Source organism: Camelus ferus, chromosome 7, assembly GCF_009834535.1.
Source record: "Camelus ferus isolate YT-003-E chromosome 7, BCGSAC_Cfer_1.0, whole genome shotgun sequence".
In the NCBI taxonomy this organism is placed as follows: Eukaryota; Metazoa; Chordata; class Mammalia; order Artiodactyla; family Camelidae; genus Camelus; species Camelus ferus.
Window position 1 is genome coordinate 60,615,758 of NC_045702.1, and position 24,457 is coordinate 60,640,214.

Sequence of the window (24,457 nt, forward strand, 5' to 3'; positions counted from 1 at the left end):
CAACTAACGGAACAAGGAAAGTATATTACTTGTTCATTTTAGAGACAAGTGTGCACAGAAAACAACTGTTACCTTTAGTCACTAAGAATAACACCTCACTAATATAATTACTAATGAATCCTAAGGAGAAAAGGTAAATAATAATTGAATATTTTTTAAAGGCAATTTTCTGCAGAGTTATTCTTGTACACTTTTTAAATACACTTCCTTTACATGTGTCTGATGGGGCTTTTTTATAAGCTACAATGACTGGCAGTCCTCTAATCAGAAAGCCCCATGATCAGGTTCTCATGGAACACCCACTAATACTGCTGCAGCGTGGCTATTCAAGGAATTATGAGGCTGGCTCTCTCTTTTCTAGACATAGTATTACAGCTATCACTGATGGAATGTAAATAAAGAGTATACTCAGATGAACACTTTGATTACAGTGTAAGGACACCAGAAGAGCAACAACTATATACAGGTAAGTTCAACACCCGAAATGCCATTTAATTAGCCAATCTCAGGCTGAAAACATACCATGATTTCTCCCTGTTTCTGTTCTGTTTTACCTAGGAGAGGATGTTTCCTCTTTCACTGTTCTTTCCTCTTAAATCATTCTACCTCTGGTCTTTGGTCATGTAATAGTTATCACCTCTGTGTATTTTCTCTAACTTTGAATTTCAAGGCCACAGATACATCCTTCAGCTTAGCCTTCACCTGAGTGTTCTTGCAGTGAAGATCCCTGGATTTTTCTAACAGATATCCCCTGGTAACTAGACTTTCCTTTGCAGGCACCTAGCACCTTTCTCAGGTCGCCTAAGGCTAAGCTTACTCCCATCTTCAATGTGCCTTACCTAGACATCCACTCCAACTACCTCTCAACTCTTCCTTCCTTTCTTTCCTTCCTAGAACCAGCAGGACATGGACAGACTCATAAATAGGACATGGAATGCTCATAAATCCTGACTTCTGCTTTGAAAGTCTTCTTTAGTGGAATATTATTCACATCAACATATTAGACTTACAATGCATAAAGAAATCCTATTCTGTAATATTATAACTTTTGTAGTAATATTCATATACTTAAAATACTATCTTTTAACCACATATTTCTGAACACTCTGAAGCCTCCCTTTATCCATTCTCCAGTGGTTTCAGTATGAAAGGCAACTTTCACTCCAAGGATTTCCCCCAGAACAGAGCACTTTCCGCATTTACCATAGGTGAAGCCACTTACAATCACCGCAAAGAGGGCACTTATTATAATGTTCTCTTTTCTAAAAAGAATGGCTTGTGATGTTCACACAAACATTAAAACATTTCAAATAACTTTGTCAAAGATTAACTTTTAGAGTAGACATAAGTTAAATAATGCCACTTAGAATACTAAAGTATTCCTTTGTTTGTTTGTTTTTCAAATACACCTCTGGAGAGGGAAAGCTTAATACCAGATTTTAATGAATTTCTCTGTCGTTAATACAGTCAGAAAACTTCTGATGTAGACTTTAGCTTTCAGAAGCAGTAAGAATTAACTTCTTTTGAAATGATGAACAAATAACACTAATCAAAAAGATAAGGAATATGGAAAATGAAAGATCATTAATTATAAATAAGGCTAACAAATCAAAATAAAATTTGTGTTTCAACTGATTTAAAAGGCTGTAAAAATCCTTCAAGATATCATTTTATTCTCCTCATAAAAGAGCTCACTGTGGGAGTCACATGGCAATTAGATATGTTAAGAATCTCAGAACTTACTTCTTTTCACTGTATTATGACACAAAAGTTCGTATTCACTGGAAGATTTAACACCTTTTGACTTTAAACTTTTTTATCTTTATATACAAATGAGTGTTTATCACTGTGATGGTTATTCAGTATGAGAGAGGAAAAGACCATTTTGAAAAACTTCAAATTTCCTATCTCTAAAATAAGGTAAAGTTTTTTCTTTTAATAGTTCAAAGGAATAGCTACATAAAGATTCAAATTTTAATTATAATGCAGGCCAAATCCTTATTTACAGCAGTCTTCCTGAATTCAAGTGCAAGTACACCTCCAAATCTAAACAATATGGGCCTCGTGAGACACGTGAATTCCAGACTAGCCTCCCACCAGTCAAAATTCTTATCTGTAAAACATCAAATTATCACAGCAGTAATTACAGATCTGGGAATCACTGTTTTCTCACCATCTGTTTATATCAGAAACAAATTACTGAATTGAGGATGTTAAGACAGAGGGCCCTAGAAAAAAGAATTATGATAAGACTTAAAAAAAAAAAAAAAAAAAAAAAAAATATATATATATATATATATATATATATCTCAAAATCAACCTCTGAAATTACATTATCTCTACTGAGTACAGTGTCACTTCCTTATTACTCCTTTTCTTTAATCAAAATTGCAAGTCAATTCTAATAATAGTTAATTAAAGCAAATAGACTGTGTCACTTCTTAATAAATAATATCAAGAGACAGTTTAGAATCAGCAAAAAGAATACTGGCCTCAGAGTCCTAACTCTGTAACTTAACTAGCTTTGTAACTTTGACACAGTCAACTAATCTAGCTGCATCACTTATTTTACCTGCCTACCTATCTTACAATGAAGTTGAGGGAGCGAACAAGATAACATGCATGAAAACCTTTCCTAAATTGCTCTCCTATAAATGTTATTAATCAGTCAAAAAGCTACAAATGTTATCTCTAATAGGTGTAAGTTTTCACCAGGGAAAAGGAAAAAAAAGTCAAATCAATTCAAGTTATTTAGGCTGTAAGAAGAGTACACGAAAAAGCATCAAATACTACACTGAAATCTTAAGATTTTTTAAAAATTAAAATTTCTAATCAATGATAGAAAGGAAATGGCTACACTAGATACCATAAATAGAGTAAACGTATGTGTATGTGCAGTGTATATGCAAAAATCCACATGAGATTATTACAGTCATGAAAAAAGTGCTTTCTCAAGATCTGCTGGGCCTGTCCAAGAGTGCAATGAAATGTGATAGAGCAGACTTACTGTCTCATTCCACAAACATTTCCTGAACACCTATCCTGTGAAAAACACAGTGATGGGTACTGAGGGCACAAAGATGAGTAAGAGGAAATTCTCCTGCATTACTCACCGAAGAGCTATACCACTATGGCATGACTAGCCTTAACATAAAAATAAGGTAACTTGACTGGTTTTACCAAACAGTTATCACATTCTTCCTGTTCTATAAAGATGCAGCTCAAAGAGTCCCATCATCAACAATTTCTCAGGATATTTACTGGTTTTATTGAGTTTAGTTCATTTGTTCATTGGACAAATATTCACTGGGCCTCTAATAGTCACTATAGACATGTCTCAAAGGAAATCTAACTCTAAAGCTATACAACATGGACATAATGCATAACTAAATTATTTGTTGTTTTCTTTTGGTTTCCTTTTTCAGTAAGAAGAAAAAAAACAAAACAAAAGAGCAGCAACACTATACTTCAATATTAAACTCTAGCTAAAACCAGTAGACTGAAAGAGTACACTAATGCTACATGTATCCTGCCTGTCTACCTCTCAAGCATCTATGGTGATTGTCCCATTTCTACATTATACACTAATAAAGCAGTGAATAAACACGGGATGGCTTTCAGGATGGAATAATTCAAGTGTAAGCTCTTAGATTCTGATCGCAGACAGACCCAGGTGCACACAAAGCAGATTTTTGCCAAGAAATACAGTGCAAGCTGCTGACACTCTGCTTCCTTTAATATGAAAACTTCCCCAACAACTCAAGGTCATAACCAATGATGTACTATTTAGAGTTCAAAGTACAGCATTCTTTAGAATATAGTCCAAGCAGTTTCCAGGAGATTAAATAACATAACCACAATAAGTGAAGAGGAGGGACACATAAAACAAGGGTATGTAACCATCTTCATACAAAGTTCCTATAAAATGAAAGCAGAAATCTATCATACAGAAGTACTGAGAAAGCAGAATAAACTAAAGTGCTGGACTGGTTTTTAAAATAAACTATTCTAAGACTGTTTAAACAGCTAGAAGTCACAATACAGTCCATGTGAGCTCAATGCACTACACAAAGGTTAATAGGAACTGGAGTTCTCTAAGAATCTCGTGCTGAAACAGCTCAAAATCAAAAGCAACTTTTTTCTTTCCTTATTTTTCCCCCAATCAAGCTGACCTAAGGAGAATAAGACACTGAGTTTGGATACAAGATCTTATTTCAAGTGCCAGAAAAGCCCATATGAGAAAGATAGTTTAAGATTCATTACTTTCGGACAAAACATTTGACCCTGCTAGAAGTTAGTTTCCTCATATGTAAAATGAGAGGGGTAAATAGTTCACTGGTCTTCAAATTTTATTTTCAGGAGTACCAGATTGCTTCAGAGTTAGGTGGAAACCAAGCCAGCTCCAACCTCACTTAAATGAGAGCAGATGAAGTTTTAACTATTTTCTGTATTAGAGTCCTGTGTAGAATTTCATTTGGAAAAAAGGGAGAAGGGCCCTGCTGCTGAAAAGAATTACTTAGAAAACAACAAAAATAAATAACCTCAAATCACAGTTACTTAAAATCATGATTGCAATAAATACTTCTATTGAAAACAGAAACTGTTCTACTGCCATAATGGAATAAGTACAATTGATCATGTCCTCTCACCATAAACAACCAGAAAACTGGGAAAAGATATTTTTTCAGACATTGAGACAGACAATAGGCAGACCAAGACTTATGATCCGTGAATAAAGAAAAACAGAAAAACGAGTGAAACTCTTCTTCCAGTGAAACTCTTCTTTCCACAACAGACTGCAGGGAGGGGAAGCTCCTGAAAGGAGATCATGAAAGTCTTACTGAGCTGAGGAGACAGAAAAAAGATTTGGGGAGACTAAAGAGGCTAGAATTTGTAGGGCAGAATACTGGAGTTGAGAGGTTGGCAGAGAAAAAGCTCCAGAAATCTGCACAGAAGTCCCTTGAGCCCATGACTGACTATTAAGCTACCTATATGTAAAGAGAAAATTTCACAAGGTTCAGCAAACCATCTGAGAGCTGTAAGCTAAATAACTCCCAGTGTTCTCATGGTGTTGGGAGACTGAGATCTGATGGACATACGCTGAAAGACATTCAACACCCCAGACATTGAATAGATACCCAAGAAGGGTCACAACTTAGTAGAAGGGCTAACAGCCTAATAAATGTGTAGTGTTGCTAGACCCACCCTACAAAGCTTTGAAAAAAGCCTCAAAAAACCAAACTAATGCACAGAAACTTAGCCATCACCTGAAATTCCAAAAAATGTAAAGAAACACAATAAAATTCAAACACTTAACAGCATAATAGTCATAATATCTGACACCCAATCAAAAAATTCCAGGTGTGAGTAAAAAGATAAAAATGTGATCCATAAACAGGTGGGAAAAAAGAGAGAACAGAACAGACTCCAAAATGCAAAAAACAATAAACTGAGCAAACAAGGAAACTTTAAAACAGTTTATATGAATAAGTTCAAGTGTTTAAAACAAAATATAGTAAGAGGAAAATGGAAGGCATAAAAATGGAACTTACGGAGATGAAAAACATACTATCTGAAGTGAAAAGATTAGAAAAGATTAGAGTCTAAGTAACCTGTGGGACAATATTAAACAGTCTCGACACGTGTAATTAGAATCAAGAAGGAAAGAAGAAAAGATCAGAAAAAACATTTGAGAAGATAATGGCCAATAATTTTACAGATGTTTATAAAAATTATAAACTCACAGATAGAAGAAGCTCAAGTAGGATATACACAATGAAAACCACATCAGAGTACATCAACATCACACTACTGAAAATCAGTGATAAAGAGAAAATCTTAAAGCAGTTGTAGGAGTACTTTAGTCTACATTGAAGACTTATCAGGTAAACATATGGCAAATATTTGCTCCTAGTATTCCTACTCATTTTTTAACAGTGCCTTTTGATGAGACGATTATAATTTTTGTCAAGTCCAATTTATCAATTGTTCTTTTAGGTTTAGTGCTTTCTATGGCCTATATAATAAATAATTTCCTATCTTCACCATGAAAATATTCTCCTATAATCTCCTGTGATCCATCACAAATTAATGTTTATATATACATCATGAGCTAGAGGTCAAGGTACATTTTTTTCCCCAAACATATAACCAGTTGTTTCAGCCTGGACTGGAAAACAACATAATTTACGGGGTATTGTGAAGAGTACTCAGAAGGGCTTTGCCTCACTAGTGAAGAATAATGAGCCATGGTCTAAATGCTGCTCTTGTCCTGTCTAACAAATACTTAACAGCAAGATCCATAAGAATCAAAATGTTTCCAAGTAACTTAACCGCATCCTAAGAAAAAAGCTCAAAAATATTAATAGGAATATAAAAATGTCTAGTATCCAACAATGTCTGGCATCCAATCAAAGACTCTAAAAAATTCAAAGAATCAGCAAAATCTGAACCACAATGCTGGGAAAAATAAAACAATTGACATCAATCTAGAACTGACACAAATTTTAGAAATGGTATATAAGGACATGGAACCATCATTATAACTGTACCAAATGGTCAAAAAGTTAAGTAGAAATATGAAATATTTAGGGACAAATCTGGCAAAAGATGTGCAAGAATATACACTGAAAACTACAAAACATTGCTCAGAGCAGTTAAAGAAGACCTATTTAAGTGGAGAGCTGTACCTCAACATTGTTCAGATGTCAGTTCTCCCTCAAATGACGTATAGATTCAAATCAAAATACCAGGAGGCTCTTTCGTAGAAACTGACAGGCTAATTCTAAAATTCATATGGAAATGCAAAGTACCTAGAAAACCCAAATATCTTTGGAAAAGAACATAATTGGAAGGCTAACTCCTTTCTGATTTTTAAGACTTATTATAAAGCTACAGTGGTCAACACAATGTGGTATTAGCAGTGCCCAGAAATAGACTCAAATGTATATGGACAACTGATTTTTTTAACAAAAGCAATTCAGTAGAAAAAGAGTAGTCTTTTCAACAAAAGGTTGAAAGGAACCACTAGATATGCATATTAAAACAAAACATTGATCCATATCTCAAAACATATATAAAATTAATTCAAAATGGGTACACTTAAGATTAAAACCAAAAACTACAAAAATCTAGAAGAAAACATAGGGGAATATTTTTGTGACCCTGGGTTAACCAAAGAATTCTTAGATATGATACCAAAAGATGATTCATAAAAGAAAAACCTGTTAGACTGGACTTCAAAATTTAAAAGTTTCTTCTATCCAAAAGACACTGTTAAGAAAATAAAAGGAAAAGCCACAGACGGAGAGAAAGTATTTGCAAAAGCATGTGTTTAATAAAGGGTTTGTATCTACAACATATTTTTAAAAAAACCTAAAAACTCAACAAGAAAACAACTTAATTTTAAAAACTGGGAAAATATTTTATCAAACATCACAAAATAAGATGTGAATGGCAAAATAAATCACATTAAAAGATGCTTGATATTATTAATTAGGGAAATTCAAATTAAAACCACAATGATGTTATCCTACACAACTGTTAGAACGACTAAAATTAAAAAGACAGCACATCAACTGTTGGTGCAGAAGTAAAGGAACTAGAACCTTCACACACTGTTAGTGGCAATGTAAAGTGGTACAACCACTTTGGAAAACAGTTTGCCAATGTCTTAAAAAGTTATATACCTAGTATGTGATCAACTCAATCCTAGGTGTTTATCCAAAAGAAAAGTGCATGTTTATACAAAACTTGCACACATACATTTCACAGCAACCCTATCTGTATTATCTAAAGCTGTAAACAACCCCTATGCCCAGCATCAGGTAAGTGGATAACAAATTATGATACAACGTAACATAGCATCCCACTCAGCAATAAAAGGGAATGAAGAATTGATATGAGCACAACATGAATAGTTATGCTGAACAAAAGGCCAGACCGCACAAAAAAAGGTATACACTCAATTATTCCATGTATATAAAATTCTAGAAAATGCAAACTAGTCTATAATGGCAAAAAGAGTCTCAGGAGTTGTCTGGAGTGGATGGGGTAAGATTACAGAGGGACTCAGAAACTTTTGGATGTGATGATATGTTCATTATCTTCACTGCTGTGATTATCTCTTAAGTGTATACATTATGTCCAGACTTACCAAAAAGCATGCTTTAAACAGGTGCAGTTAATTGGATGTCAACTATATTTCAATAAAGCTATTTTAAAAGAAGAAACTATATAACCAACCAGGCTCTGAAAAGCAAAGGGGGAGGTGAGAAAGAGAAATGGTGAATAACTACAATTTAGTACATATTTAACGTAAAGACTTTCACTGTGCAATATGCAAAGTATCATATGTTGTTACGAGTTTAAGAAGAGCTTGGATCTCATTTGGCTCTATCCTCCCAATTTTGTACTTGAGAAAACAGAGGTCCAGAAGCAAGGTCTTGTCATCACAACAGCCATGATGCATTTATCTTTATGTTCACATCACCATTGTGAATTACAAATTCTATAACTTATTAGTTACAAAAGAGAAACAAACCATGCTTGATGTTTTAAAATTATTGTTCTTTATATTATACTGCTTGGCCTCTTAAAATAACTGGATCCTTTTAGAATTATGAGACACATTTTATTATATGTAAAAAGATTGACTTAAGATATACCTTAAAATGTCTGTTTTTGTACCAATATCATGCTGTTTTGATTACTGTAGCTCTATAGTATTGTCTGAAGTCTGGGAGCGTTATTTCTTCAGCTTCATTCTTTTTCTTCAGTACTGCTTTGGCAATTCTGGATCTTTTGTGATTCCATATAAATTTTAGTATTATATGTTTTAGTTCTATGAAAAATGTCCTGGGTAATTGGATAGGGATCACATTAAATCCGTAGATTGCTTCAAGTAGTATGGCTATTTTAACAATATTAATTCTTTCAGTCCAAGAACATGGGATATCTTCCCATTTCTTTAAGTCATCTTTAATTTCCTTAGTCAACGTCTTATAGTTCTCTGCCTATATGTCTTTCACTTTCTTGGTCAGATTTATTCCTAATGGAACAGAATAGAGAGCCCAGAAATAAACTCAACTTCTGGTCAATTAATTTTTGACAAAGGAGGCAAGAACATACAATGGAATAAAGACAGTCTCTTTAGCAAATGATGTTTGGAAAACGGGACAGCTGCATATAAATCAATGAATTTAGCATACTCCCTCACACCAATACACAAAAATAAATTCAAAATGGCTTAAAGACTTAAGACAAGACACTATAAACCTCTCAGAAAAAAACATAGGCAAAACATTATCTGACATAAATCTCAGCAATGTTCTCCTAGGGAAGTCTACCCAGTCAATAGAAATAAAAGCAAAAATAAATGAATGAGACCTAATTAAACTTATAAGCTTTTATACAGCAAAGGGAACCATAAGCAAAACAAAAAGACAACCTACAGAATGGGAGAAAATATTTGCAAATGATGAGACTGACAAGGGCTTGATTTCCAGCATATATAAACAGCTCATACAACTTAATAAGAAAAAAACAAACAACCCAATCCAAAAATGGGCAGAAGACCTAAACAAGCAATTCTCCAATGAAGACATACAAAAATGGCCAATAGCAGATGAAAAATGCTTAATATCCCTAATTATCCGAGAAATGCAAATCAAAACTACAATGAGGTATCACCTCAGACCAGTCAGAATGGCTATCATTCAAAAGTCCACAAGCAATAAACACTGGAGATGTTGTGGAGAAAAGGGAACCCTCCTACACTGTTGGTGGGAATGTAGTTTGATGCAGCTGTTATGTAAAACAGTATGGAGATTCCTCAAAAGACTAAAAATAGACTTACTATATAATCCAGCAATCCCACTCCTGGGGATATATGCAGAGGGAATCGTAATTCAAAAAGTACATGCCCCTCAATGTTCATAGCAGCACTATTTACAATAGCGAAAACATGGAAACAACCTAAATGTCTATTAACACATGATTGGATAAAGAAGTTGTGGTATGTTTATACAATGGAATACTATCAGCCATAAAAAATAATAAAATTATGCCATTTGCAGCAATATGGATGGACCTGGAGACTGTCATTCTAAGTGAAGTAAGCCAGAAAGAGAAAAAAAAATACGATATCACTCATATGTGGAATCTAAAAAAAAAGATAAATGAACTTATTTACAAAACAGAAACAGACTCACAGATACAGAAAACAAACATAGTTACCAGGAGGAGAAGGGGGAGGGAAGGCATAAATTGGGAGTTCAAAATTTGCAGATACTAATTAATATATATAAAATAGATAAACAAATTCATACTGCATAGCACAGGGAACTATATTCAATATCTTGTAGTAACTTATGGTGAAAAAGAATATGAAAATGAATGTATGTTCATGTATGACTGAAGCAGTATGCTGTACACCACAAATTGACACAACATTGTAAACTGACTATACTTCAATAAATATATATATAAAAGATATACTCTAAAAAGATCTTATCTAAAATTTTTAATATTTTGATTAATCAAATGCTTTATAAAGCATATTTTAAAATGAATCAAAACAGCCTTCTTCTAATTATGTTCAAAAAACCTCACAACTACTTTATTACCTAAATGCATGCTAAATTCCTTTACAGTCAATAAATAGGTTAAAATTTTCAACTAATGGGAGTGATCTGACCTAGATTTTCCAAATAATAAACTGGCTACATACAAAATAATGTGTATGAGAGGATAAAACGTATGATTTAGTAAGTATTTGTTATAGACATACCAGCTTTTTACCTTGTTACATTAAAAAATAGTTCTCAAACTTTAGAGTGCATCAAAATCACATGGACGCTTTGTTAAAAAGGAGGTAACTACCTTAAGAGCAAGTTCTACAGTAAATCACTGTAAGGAAAATGGGAATGAGAAAAAAAGTTACAGTGTGCTCCAATGGAAAAATATGAACTTTGTAGTACACACCCTTCCTTGTTACCTGATTCTAGTCTTCTGTTATTGTTGAGCTATTTTACCAAAGTAAGTTGTAGGTAACTGACGGTCAAAGATAACTAAGAGCAATGCAAATTATTCTTGGCTATAAACAATCTGTCCAGTGGAGGTTCAGTGGGTCCCTGAAATGAAAAAGGCCAATTTCCTGACCATATATACATAAGTTCATTTCAATATTCCCTACACCATGCAAATGTTTATTTCTTAGACTCTCCTTTGAATCAGTTATAACATCTGCCTGGGTCCCTTGTTAATAAGGATTTAAATAATGATTCATCATGTGTTCAAAATTTGTAAAACTCCTTGTTTACCTACCTGAGAGTGATGATTTTACCTTTCTTTGAAACCTTAAGAGTGAGTTAGATAGTACACATGTGAAAGCAGTGGGATTTTTCAGAGTGGTGCTCATACCAGCAGCAGCAGCATCACCTGAAAACTTGTCAGACATGCACATTTTAAAGCCACTTTCAGCCCTAAAAAATCTGGGGATAAGGGTAAGCAATCTTGTCTAACAAGCCTTCCGAGTTATTCCAATGCAATTTAAAATTTGAAAACTCCTAGCTAAAAAACTCCTTAAAATTGAGGTCATCATTGTTTAGGAGTTAATTACATTTACTTTGTTTTCCCTTGTAAAGTCAAAGGGATCGCCATATTTAGTTTTATAAAGAAGTAAATAACCTAAAAGATATAATGCTTATTTAAAAGTACTGAACAGCTAAGCACTGAAAAAATCTGTCTAAATCAGGAGTCATGCAATGTAAGAAAGACAGGCTAATATACCACCAGCACCACCATCTAAGGGGTGGAGGTGGGAAGGCAGTGTGTCAATCACTCCTAGATGTTAGGGTTAAGGAAAAGTACATGGATTTGAGTTACAGCTATTCTATACTGTAGTTCACACCTAAAGAACAGCTTCCTCTCAACATATATTTTGACTCAATTCCTCATTTTCATTTTTAAAAACTTTAGTTTTAAAGAGCAGTTTTACGTTTACAACAGCATTGAGAGGAAGGTACAAAGATTTCCCAGATACCACCAGCCCCCATAAATACATAGACTCTCCCATCATCAACATTGTTCACCAGAACGGTACGTTTTACCAAGAATGAACCTACACTGACACATAATAATCAAAGTCCACAGTTTACCTGAAGGTTTACTCTTGGTGTACATTCTAGGTATCTAGACAAATGTATAATCACATATATCCATATAATAGCATACATAGTATTTTCATTGCCCTAAAAATTCTGTGTTCTGCCTGTTCATCTCTCCCTTCTTCTCCTCACTTTTGATAAAGTATTGTAGTAGAAGTTTCTTATTCTACTTTTCCACTGTTTTCAACAAATGTTAAGAAAAAGTAACAGAAATAATTATCTACATAATTCAGATGTTTTTATATTCAATAGCAATTATTTAGCCTGGCTTTCTAATCTAATCAGATCTGCTGGAAACTGGCTCATCTCTCCAATTCACTAATTATTTAAATACACAGTGTTACCGTTTGGAAACATTAAGAAAAAAAAAAAACTAACATAAAACTGGTGAGCTGGTCTTTTATCCAGCAAATTTTAAAAAACTGGGTAGGTCTCTTCTTAAGTAGTCAAATTACAAATGTCTAAAATAAATACTAGAGTATGAAGAGATATGAAAGTTCTACTATTAAATTATAAAGCAGCTTTAATGTACTTTGTTTGTTTGTTTGTTTTAACTGAGTTAGTTCCTCCAGAGTTGCAATATACACATTTGGGTTATGTCTACATATTCCCAACATCTGCTTCTAACAAAATTTTCTGGTATTTTAGTTGTAAAGAAGACCAAATATCAGAAGGAAAGAGTTCCCCATCTGGAAACACAGATTACAAATTCCTAGGCTTCTTGCCCACAAATGTCCAGGGTAATGAACCTCTGACCTAATAGCAAGTATTCATTGTGCTACCTATTTTTTAAATCCTACAAACCAAAACTTATACACAGAAGGATGTTTTCTCACTTTTAAACTATGATATCAAATAATTTAGAATACAAGAGAGCTTGCACTTCAAATGACAATATTTTACAAGAAGAAAGCTAGAAATCTGAATAACAACACAAATGTATGTAATAGGATAAGGAGCAATTGGTAGAAAAAGTAAGTTAGCAAATAAGTCAAAAGGGGAAAAAATTATCCTAAACATGTTTTCCAAAGGTAAGGGCACTTTTTGAGAATTTAAAAAGTGACTCTTACATAAGTGGTATGAGTGGTACAAATTTCATTCTGTAAAACATTTTTACATGACTCGTTGCTATAATAATTCCATGTATACCCCTTTTAGTAAAAGATTGCATACTACAGCATTCAGGAAAAATACCTAAAATTTTATACTTTAGCATAAGGCAATATATATGTAAGGATATGTATGTTTACTAGTATAAATAATGCTACAAAGAACATGTCTCTCCTTTTTATTATTTCGTGGGATACACTATGAGAAGTAGGCCTACTGGCTCAAAGGATATGAACATGTCAATTTTACTGGCGAAAATAGCTCTTCTCCTGCTGTCATACTTAATGCAAAAGGAATATTTCTTCTTCAACAGCCAAAAATACTGTTTTCCTAATAGCATTTAATTTCCAAATCTTCACTTATTTTTTATAGTTTCATTGAATCTACATTTTTTAAACCAAGTTTGAGATGCTGCTGAATAGAATGAACTATTTATTATTATTAACATACACAACAGAGGCACCGTCAGAGATGAGTTTAAGAGACAAAAAAGTTTTAAAAGATAAATACTCCTTATTTTGTCAGCCACATGGTATGGTCTTTTGGTTGATATTTTATCAATTTCTGTCCATTTGCAAATATTTTACTTTTTCCCTAAACATCACTTGCCTCTTATTTTGAGGAACCAGACTGTTCATGATGTCAATTATTACAGTTCATGCTTAAAAGAAGGGTGGCTCAATGACACCCAAACAACAAAACAGCTCCAAGCCAAAGGCTGCTGGCTGCTCAAACCAAATGGGCCATCTTACATGTGGCTGGAAAGTAGCAGTTACTTTTAGAACATTAAAGATTTTATATAACTAATTTAATTTCTAGAAAGACAATCAAAATTATCTAAAACTAGAAGCACCATCTTTTTAAAAGTATACATCCTATCCAAAAGTCAGAATCATGAATCTCATCTCTGAATATTTTAATCCATCTGTGACAATAATTTTAATTATTTTATTATAAAAAAGCACAAAATCAGGTGGGTAAAAACGTTGGGGAAGGAAGAGAAAACAGACCAAATCCTTCTAGAACTTGAGCAATGGAACTAAAAAGAAAGTAACAGTAGTGGTAAAAGTAAGGTGCAACCTTGAAAGAACCTAATACATCCAATATTATTCAATTTTTAACAAGTTATAAAGTTTCCTCCCTATCCATCAAAATTTGCCCCATTATATTTTATACCTGCTGATCTCAAGCTACTTCCCAAATCTTTAAAAAACTGTGCAGTCCTTCTTCATTTAAAATGTGAAAAGGGCTGTCACTACCCCTCCTCCTGTCTGCCAAATCTTCGTTAATATCTCATTTTTCTCAAGGGTTTCTCATACACATCCATACATGGTAATGCCATCATCTATTAAAATTAAATTAGAAAATTGAAAATTTTACAATTCCATTTCATATATAGAAGTAGAAAGGAGTTCAGGTAAATACTCATGAGAAACCCTCTATAATAGCTACAATGATCTGTAACAACCTCAATTTTTCATCTTGACTGCTATGGAAATATGGACATTAGTGTGAACAAATTAAAAACTGAAAATTGTTTGTATTAGAATACACATACACACACACACATATATATACATATGTGTATCATTATAAATGTTGGTTAACCATGGTAAACCACCTAAGATGAGGAGTTTACTTGAACATACTAAAGAGAAACTAGAGACTGAAAATTATCTCTAATACAAAGTGAAAAAAATGCCCCAAAGAAAACTATCTCTAGTAAGTTTTTAAATTATACCTCCTGCCTAAGAGGGCATATGGAGAGGCTCCTACTTGAGAAATATGAATTGACATCTGAGCCCAAAAACCTAAGCTTCTAGTTTCCATTTTCCTTCTTTCAACTACATGTCATTGAGGAGATTAAAAACTGTGAAAGCAACCATCCTCCATTATTTTCTATCACAGCTGCATAACAATTTATAAACACATATTTGCTCCTTTATTATTTCTTCCACCACACTGGAAGTTCCTCAAAGCTAGAGATAGCCTCTTTTCTTCACCTTAGAATACACAGTGTTTAGTTCAGAGCCTGACAAACAGTTACCACTCAATAAAGATTAGCTGTATTGGATAAATGACTGTCATAAGCATTTCTTAAATTATCTGATGGTGAAGATCACTTTCTTAGGATCAGCGGGTTTGAAGAAAATATTCAATACTTTTATCACCTTTCTCTTAAGAACCAAAACCAAAAAAAAAAAAGTTATTTTTATGTACACTACTACAGTAAAACATTCCATAGTTATGGTGCATATTGGAGATCAGCTAAACCAAGATTATCCAAATAGCCAGTCATGAGCCAGTAATGGGTTATGAAATCTATTTAGTTTATGTACAGTATTTTTTAAAAAAATAATTAAAATAGAAAACATTCCAATGTACTGCATGATCTTAAGGTAAGTATTATTTCATGAAGCATATATTCACATACTATGTATTATTAACTAATTATTAACACATACATGCAATACACATATGTGCACACAAATGTGCAGAACTATGCACTGGGTTAGAGTGTAGAATGAATTCTTACTATGAGTTTTGAGTTGTGGTCAAATTTTTTAGAAAAACACTGAACTAGACAATTACACCAGTGGTCCTTCCCAAGTATTAATTTTCAGATCTAATTATTTCAATCAACATAGGTAAATATCAGAAGATATTCCAAAGCCAAAAGATAATGATTTGTACACTGTCAACCAGTATGAATTATATACAACTATTCTCTTCCTTTTATTAGACAGTTGAGAGCTATGTCTGTATAACATCCAGTTAGAACTGGCTTCCACTCTGTTAGATAACTAGCCACAGGATACAGAAGACAGCTGCGTAGTTATCTTCAAAAAAACTGAGGAATGAGCCTCTTTCACCTAAGCCACCAGAGAATTTGATATTTCCTCTGGGGAAAATTAAGAGGTAATAATCATACACGGTTCAGTGAGTATTCAGAGATCTTCCATGGGGTGACCTTGATAATAACAGATTACAAGTAACTGCAAGGCAACTGAAAACAGCTTTCCAAAATAAAAAAATTTAAGTCCACATTATCTAGAAGTAACCTAAAATTACTGTCAACACTTGCATCAATTTGCTAAACAGCATTTAACATTAGTGCTTATTATCTTCCGTAAAAATATAAGGGTGATACTCAGTCACACATCCCATTGAGAGATCTCCAGCCAGATTCATATAAGACAGCACTGATTCATGGCTGTACTGTACTACAAAGACTCACTGATGGAGATATGAAACATACCTGGCCATCATTAAACTGAAATCAATGCAATTTATGACTGAAAAACTAAAAATATGATCTAGAATTATATATACGACAGATTTGTCTTACAAGACGGTAGGAGTTTGTTCAAGCGAGAAAAAGAATCACTCTTCCTTCAGAACTTTCCCAGAAAGCGCCATAAACTTGATTTAAACAACTCACATTGTCATTTAAAATTCTGATGTTTTAGAAAGAAGCACTGCTCTGAACACCTAAATCAAATGGATACTGAAAAAGTGAATTAGTCTAGAATTTCTAGAAAGATTGAAAAGTTGAAACAATATTCAGAATATTTACACTGGGTCACAATTTCATTCTAAATACAACTATTGTTTATTTCAGAGAAAAGCACTCAGCAAAAATTAGCTGAATGAAAGTGAGTGCAGCCCTATTAAGAAAAAGACCAAGACAGAAAAAAATAGTGAGGAATGACATGGTGACGGAGAATTTTTAAGTAACCTCTGAGGAAAAAAAGTAAATGTATAGGAAAGATACCATTCACACCTAAAATTATTTATCAGGCCTTCACAAATTTACTGAAAAGAGAAGATGTAACATTCATTCATTTTTTCAAGCATTTATTCTTTCAATAGTCATTTACATGCCATACCAAAATTTAGTCTATTTTATAATAATAGCTTGATTAAAAACATAAGCTCTGTATTTACTCGATAGCCACAGTTTGGCTTCTTAGTACAATTCAATCTCAGGTAAACTGCAGCAACTTATTTTCTTAAATTACTCCTTGGCAAAGCGTTCTATAAATATTTTATTAGCCAAAATCAAGGCTGCAACCTAGAGCCCTAGGTGATCTTGGCCAGACAGGCACCCTTCCTATCCCTCCACATTCACTGTTTTTGCATCACAATCTACCTTGAAGATTATTAAGGGTAAACGCATGACATCCTTTATCCCACTTCATGTCAGTCACAAGACACCCAAGGAGCCCAAATCACCATTCAGTCCCTGGTCTCTCATCTTCATAATACTCCCTATATTCCCAGATTTGGTCCCATCTCCTGTCCTTCCTCAGCTCCTACACACTGCCTACTGGAACCTGGCTTTCATTTCTCTCCTTTAAATTCTCTCCTGAACCTACCTCATTAGGCTTTTGTTTCCACCTCCCATGAAAATGACTTGTTGGAAGTCAGCAATGTCCTCAGTGCTGTTCAATCAATGGTCAGTTCTCATTATTACTTGAACTATAACCAACATTGAACAAATTGATGATTCCTTTTGTTCTTGAAACACTTTCTAATTTGCCACCAATTCATTTGGTTCTTCCTTAAGTTCACTGACTGCTCTTCTTTGTCTCCTTTGCTGACTCCTTATCTCCTCAATCCCTCAATTCTGGAGTGCTCCAGGGCTCATACTTTGCTTGGACCTCTTCCTTTTTTACATTCACTTTTGAGCAACAACTGCCAAATTTCCATCTTCAACCCAGACTTCTCCCCTTAATTGCATATTAAATATCTCAGTTTAAATGCCTAACAGGTACCTTAAATTTAATACATAAAACCATATTCTTGACCCACACCAGTGCTCCAAGGCCCCATCTCCTGCAGTCTTCCTCATCATAAGGAAAGGCAATTACATGCTTCCAGCTGCTTAGGCTAAAATCTTCACTGATATCACCAACTCTCATACATCACAGCCAGTCCCATTTGGATCTACCCTCACAACACATCGAGACACAGTACATATTTACTTATGCAGTTACTATTTATTCTCTGTACTCCCAGCAGGAATGTAAGCTATATACGGGAAGGGACCATGTCTGATTTCGTCACCGCAGTATCACCAGTACTTAGACTACAGTCTGACACATAATAGACATTTAATTAATACATGTGTAATGAATGATTAAATGAATGAATGAGAGGTTCCAGATCCCAAATTCCACTCAAAACAATAGCAATCCCATCAAGGCAAAACATTCCCTAAGGTTGAACTCAAAACAGCCTTAATCACTCTTTTACAGAGCCCTTTTCATTTAATGAATACATATTCACCAACCATGACCAGTCAAAATGAAATATGGATTAAGAACATGTTAATTATAATAGAGGTAATTTATTATGCTTGGCTCACCAAATTTCAGAGCATTAAGATACAATAGGCAATGCTATAATAATATTTCATATAATTTTATGTCACTGATAACGTACTAGATATTTTAGTTTTTTTACCCCAGACAACACCAACTGTCACCACCCTTGCCAGGTAACATAATTTCCCAAATAAGCTTTACATCATAAGCCCTCACCAGCCTCATTTAAGACAAAGTGATTAACCCTAGCACTAGACATTTTATAGCCAATCTGTTGTTACAGGCAACCCCAGATTTAGCAACATGTACTTAATTTCTGGCCCACACTTGTGGAGAGAAGAGAAGAGAAAGAAAGTAAAGAGTGAGAAACTGAGGCCATCTTTCTGAAATAGTAATCACTTGGAGAATGAATAATCCAGAAACGCACTTTTATAATGGGGAGAGGGTAGCCACTTACAAATGTACGAGTTAATAGATGACTGATTCCCAGCTTGACCAGTGACACCTGAAAACACCCTAACCTAGCTAAGAAAAGATAACCTATTTTTTTACAACTGATTTGGAATGTATTTTCCCACAGAAACAAAAATATTAATTTAATAAAGTGAAACTGTACAGATAAAACTTAGGGTATATTTTGGGTTAAAAAGATTTGTAGGCTAGCCTGGGAACAGAGCCAGTATTTTTATACTGTTTCAGTAAGAGGGGAAAAAATGTGTTCTGAGTTCCAAACAGCTGCCTTACACATAAACTTTTGAAACACAACTGACTCATATGCTGGAAACTATCTGTATAGAGGTTAGGTTTCATGGGATTCAATCTGGCCCATGGCATTTCTGAATATGTTTAAGAATAAGTCACTTTACATTAGGCCTCTTCTACTCAGATGGTGTAGTTTCAATGACGTCCAGCTTGTCCAGAGGTGAATGAGCTTGCATATTAACATTTTATAAAATCTATAGCAGAGCCAAAAGAAGGGCTTCAAGCTACCAGGCTACTTTCCTTCGTCTATGAATGGGTCAGACTAAACTTCCTTTATCACAGTGATTCATATCAGTCTGAGGGTTGAAGTACAATGCCACTACTTATCTGATTTGGAGACCAGGGCAATGTCTATATACCTAGACTCTTCTAAACAGTACAACACAGTATTTGATTCCCAAATTAAGAAAAACTACAATTAATTTTTGAGAATTTCAAAACACTAGCTAAAATTATCTGCAAACCTTTCTGGAAATCCTGAAAAATATGAATTAAGAATCACTTACAAACAGGGCTATCTCAGATTCTCGTAACATAATAATGATGCCAATGCCTGCACTGCAATAGGTAAGAAGTAGAAGAGGCATAGAATCAAATAAGTCATTGACGTAATGTCACAGATTAGTGTTATAATTATTAACAGTGCTTTATTTACTTATGAATTATTTAATGTGATTCAACTGAATAGCTCAAACTGTAGTTGTCTACAGTGGCTGAAAACACTGTGAGCTATATCAAGACCAGCTTGACTCTGCCAAAGACATTTATGTACATTTCCCAAGAGTTGAGAATACAAAACAAGAAATCTCAGTGTTCTTTTAGAAGAAAAATAAGAATAAAGCTGTGTTGAGCTGACTTAACGAAAGAGATGCATCAGTGCCTAGTGTTTCTGAGCTAAATTAATCAGAAAAAGGTCATGTTCTTGCTCTTTGTCCAACACCCTTCTTCCTGATATGCCATCCACTCTCACAGCCACACAGATGCACTCCTCCAATGCAAAGACCTATTTTTACAGGACAGCTCTTTCCTCTTGGATGTCCTGCCATCAAACTCACCGGAGCATAGAAAAATCACACTCAGCTTGTTCAAAACCAAACAGAGATTTTACTCCCCTAATTTCCATGTTTTAATCTGTGATTATCCCAGTATGTCTGGCTGGAAATTTCTGTTTACTGCGTCTATCAGAATTACTTAGAGTGCTTTTAAAATGCAGTCTTCCCTTTCCTCATCCTTTCAAAATCAGAGCCTCAAAGGGTGTTATCTGAGAATGGCTTTACAAGCTCCTCTGGTGATTCTAATGCACAAATGCACATTGAAGCTTAAGAATCTCTACCTTAGATTCATCCTAAACTCATTCAATTCATCTAATATCACATCCAACCCCCCACCCCGCCTGCCCACCGAATCCTGTTGCTACCAGAGTCCAAGATCCTAAAACCACAGTTTCCTAAATGGTGTCAACAATTCTTCAAATTGAAGTTTCTACCCATTTTTGTTCTTCCTGTTCTGTAACTTGTCTTGACTTACACACCATAATTAAAACTCATCCTCCCAATTTTGGAGAGTCTATAATCTGATCCCAAGCTATGTCTCTCTTGTCCCCCATGAACACTCTAGTCCAGTTATAAACCCTCATTAAAATATACTTCAATTTGATTATATTCATCCTAGTCTGACATACTCCACCATACACACAACTCAACTCTCCCAAATCTATACTGTCCACTCCTCTCTTATCTACGTATCAGTCCGTCCAAGGAAAGCTTAAGTTCCAAACTCCCTTCTTGGCTCTTAACAATCATGTTATTTCAATTGTTTTCAGACATTCTTCTAGCTTTCCATTTGCTTTATTATCTCCTAAACAACAATCCTACTAAAGCACTTTTTAAAACTCCCTCCCTTACTCAACAATAGCCAATACTAGTCTTTATTATCTCTTCAATTATGTACAAATCTCAGTGCTAGAACACAAGGCATCATCAACTACACTAAATCTATTAATGCCAGTTGTCCCCAGAAGTTGATTTTATTCAAGCTGTTCTTCTCTAGAAGGATATTCTCCCACTTCTCAATCCAAAACCATATACTTCCTTCAGTACACAGTGCCAGACTCAGCATCAATTAATTAAACATTTTGGCCCTTTTAACTGTAGGAATTTATAATCTAAGGTAGAAAATACCTTAGTAACAACAACCAAAATACACAAACATATATTATCTTTATGATGCAGTGAATATATTTTTTACTTTATTTTCTGTGGTGGTTCCTTGTTTTCACAGCATTTAAGAAAAGGGATAAAAATCTCATAAGGCAAAAAAGTGAAGGGAGTAAAACCTCAGCATTATTTTAAAGAACTGGAACATTCAGGAAATGTAGTAAGTAATTTCTACTTCTGTAGGGGTTTTTAAAAAAATTATTCTGTCCAGGAAATAGTTATTTTCTCACCATTAAAACTCTACTCATTTCATTGGTCTTTATACACTACAGTGGAATGAAAAGAGCATGGAACTTAGAGTCAGAAAGTGTGTATTAAATTCAGAATGGAACAACTTTTTGGTAAGTGCCTCCTTCTCTAAGATTCAGTCTCCCCGTCTGTATCATGGTAGCTACCTGGCCCCATAACTTGGTGACACTTAACATTTAGATCATCAAAAGCCTGAAGTGTTCTAGGTGCTCTCAACCTGTCCTCAGATTACTCTTCCTCAGGGCCAGGCCAGTACACATCTATTGCAAATCTATGTAACTGACCATTCATTTTCTTCTTGCTCAAAAAGGCTGGTTCCTGAGAGGAAAAACCAAATCCAGGAAACACAGCTGGAACAAGTTAGTATCCTAGCCACTCCACTAATGCTAGGAAAATCATAAATCTGTTGTTCATGGGATACTGCTTAGCTACTTGTGACAAATTGAAGGTTGAGAAAATATTTGCACAAAGAGCCACCATACCAGCTGAGTCAGGGCCAAGGTAGAGGTCACCACCAGAGAATGAGCAGCCTGTCACATTTGTAACAAAAAAAAAAAAAAGTCTTAACAGCATAAGAATGCCTTGCTTCATCTAAGAAAGGTCGTTTCCCTTCTCTCTGTTCTGTTTCACTTGCATCAACATAATAAATCATGAAAGCTGAGTTCAATATGAATCTTTCCCATGTATAGATCTGGAACTAAAACTCAGAAAAGACAAACTGCCTAGTTAAAACAACAAGTCCCTGTAATAATATGTACCAGTACAAAACCAAAGATGTACCAAAAAAAAAGATAACTGCATTTATCAATTCAAATTAAGTGTTGTCATTCACGTCCTGTGGTCACCTTCTGTGTGTGCCTCAGTCATCATGGCCAGGGCAGAAATATCTCTGTATTTTTATTTCAAATCAATCCATTAAGAGAATAAAAAGTAGGTAATAAATTACATATCAGTATTCAAGAAAATAAGATAAAGAGAGCTTTTAATGATGGAAGGCTTCCTTTAAGGCACACTTTACAGCAGGCTTCAAAGGAAATGACGGTTATAAAAGACAGGGAAGAACTGGGGAGGGGAAGAAAGAATTCTTAAATATTGACTAATTTTAAAACCCTGGAAATTTCAATTTATGAACAAAGTTCATTATATTTTTCCTTTTAATAACACTAAAGAGTATTTTTTAATACTTCAACTAGATTATTGCTTCTATAGGTTAGAACAACTCTCAGTGCACCTTTCTTTGCTTGTTTTTTTTCTCCAGTGACCCACAATTACTTGCAAATAATCCTCTGGGAACACCACCATAATTACTACAGATTACCACAAACAGAATTACATACAGTTACATACACTTCACCCGCTAGCTACAAAAAGAATAGAAAACTCAATTTTCACAACAAAAGCAAAACTCAACAAGCAGTACTACATCAAACTAGAAAGCTTCTGCACAGCAAAAGAAACAGTCAACAAAATGGAAAGGCAACCTTCAGAATGGGAGAAAGTATTTGCAAAACATCTAATAAGGGTTAACATCCAAAATATATAAATAATTCATACAACTCAATAACAAAAAAAAATAAGCAATCCAATTTAAAAATGGTCAAAGGACTTAAGACATTTCTCCAAAGAAGACATACAAATGTACAGCAGGTACATACAAAGATGCTCAACATGACTAATTATCAGGGAAATACACATCAATACTACAATGAGATATCACTTCGTACCTGTTAGAATGGCTTTCATCAAAAAGACAAGAGATAATAAGCATTGGTAAGGATGTAGAGAAAAAAGAACCCTCCCACAGTGTTGGTAGGAATGTAAATTGGTACAGCCACTATGGAAAACATGGAGGTTCCTCAAAAATTTAAAAATAAAACTACCATATAATCCAATAGTTTTATGTTTGGGTATGTACCCAAAGGAAATGAAAACAGAGTATCAAAGAGATATTCACACTCTCATGATTGTTGCAGAATTATTCACAGTAGCCAACATATGGAAACCACCTAACTATCCATCAATGGATGAATGGATAAAGATATATATGTGTGTATACATAAATTTATACACACACACACACACACACACACACACACACACTAGAATATTATACACCCATGAGAAAGAAGAAAATCTTGCCATTTGTGACATCATAAATAGACCCTGACGACATCACGCTAAGTGAGGTAAGTCAGACAGAGAAAGACAAATAATATGTGCCATCACTCATAAGTGAAACCTAAGCAAGTCGAACTCATGGAAATAGAGAGTAGATGGTGGTTATTAGGGGCAGAGGGGTAAAGAATTAGGAATAAATTTGTCAAAGGGAACAAACTTCCAGTTAGAACATGAATAATTAAAACAGATCTGGAGATCTATTGCACAACATTGTGATTATAGTTAACAATACCATATTATATTCCTCAAAGTTGCTAAGAAACTAGATCTTGAATGTTCTCACCACAAAAGAAACGATAATTACAGGGCATGAACATGTTGGCTAACACCACAGTGGGAATCATACTGTAATATGTAAATGTATCAAATCAGCATGTTGTATATCTTAAACTTTTACAATGTTATATGTCAACTATATCTCAATAAAAAAAAAAAACAGAGAGAG

The 24,457-nt window shown here is 34.2% G+C and overlaps 1 protein-coding gene and 1 long non-coding RNA gene across 2 annotated transcripts in view; one reads left to right on the forward strand and one right to left on the reverse strand.

Moving 5' to 3' along the window:
- Window positions 1-24,457, reverse strand: part of PPP1R9A (protein phosphatase 1 regulatory subunit 9A) — a 261,195-nt gene that overhangs the window by 190,260 nt on the left and 46,478 nt on the right.
- LOC116664972 lies at window positions 572-14,043 on the forward strand. Its single transcript, XR_004321538.1, has 5 exons — window positions 572-581; window positions 2,070-2,073; window positions 6,753-6,763; window positions 13,403-13,407; window positions 13,747-14,043. It is a non-coding gene; the product is annotated as an uncharacterized LOC116664972 (long non-coding RNA).